At 47.0% G+C, this 1,032-nt stretch overlaps 1 protein-coding gene across 1 annotated transcript in view; it reads right to left on the reverse strand.

Moving 5' to 3' along the window:
• The window catches only part of myt1b (myelin transcription factor 1b), a 61,439-nt gene that overhangs the window by 35,753 nt on the left and 24,654 nt on the right, over positions 1–1,032 (reverse strand). The window contains exon 2 of the mRNA XM_073823072.1: positions 547–647. The gene's annotated coding sequence lies outside the window, so the exon portion shown is untranslated. The remainder of the gene's footprint in view (positions 1–546; positions 648–1,032) is intronic.

The following is a 1,032-nucleotide window of genomic DNA, read 5'->3' on the forward strand; positions in this document are numbered from 1 at the left end:
GGGCTGTTCCAAATAAAAAGCGTGAAGAAGAAAGAGTGAAAGCGGAGGAAAGGGGATGCATCCACTTAAAGGCAAAAACACACACCTAAGCAGAAAAAGGGAAAGGGGGGAGGCTGATAGAATGAGAGAGAGAGAGAGAGAGAGAGAGAGACTTTCTTTTATGTTGATGAAAGATAGCAAACAAAAGCAGCTCAAGGACATCCCCGCTTTCAAACCTCTCCAGTTTTCCTAAATAATGCAAGAAAGCTCTAAAAATGAAATTAGGTTTAGTCGAACAGCCCAATTCTTCGTAATTACGGGATGCGGGACACTTTAAAATCTCAAGCTCATTCAGAGGGGGGTTAGGTTGCTCTGCCAAAACCCATTCTAGGTCAAGCTGGCATGAACTGCGTGCATTGCGGTAAAACAACGCTGACTTCCTTTCATAGTGTGCTGACAGACAGAACTGATGAATGTCATAAATGTATAACCCTCTAATTGTGCCAACTTGGCAGGAAGCCCCGTGTTTCCGCGTGATGATTGGTCGGGAGGGCCCGAGCGACTCACTTTGATTGGTCGGCTCTGCAGTCTGAGAGAGGGCCGGCAGCGGCTGATCTTGTCTCCTCGCGTCCAGCGCTGGTTCAGGAGTTTCCCCCGGTACTCATTTTCTGTTTGAGAAAGAGAAAGAGAGAGAGAGAAGGCAATATAAGTGAAAATTAAAAAATGAAAATGAGGGGGAAAGACAGTCATGTCAGCATCTGCACTGGCAGTCGGAAGAGGTTTGCGGAGCGAGGGCAAAGCAGCGGTCGGTTCGGATGCTGTAACGGACTGATTCAGCAGTGAAATGGCCAGATCATCTCATCACCTGTCCACCTGCGTCTGAAACCAGCAGCCTCAGCACAGAAAACACAACCCTCTCCATCCCAGCAGCAAGACACACACTCACAAGTGCACAATCGCACAACACGCACCTGGGTCAATGATATATAGGAGTGTCCATGGTACAGAAAAGGATGAAACTTAAAAAGAAATGTTGGTTTCATATGGTTTTGA

Source organism: Garra rufa, chromosome 18 (assembly GCF_049309525.1).
Source record: "Garra rufa chromosome 18, GarRuf1.0, whole genome shotgun sequence".
Taxonomy (NCBI): domain Eukaryota; kingdom Metazoa; phylum Chordata; class Actinopteri; order Cypriniformes; family Cyprinidae; genus Garra; species Garra rufa.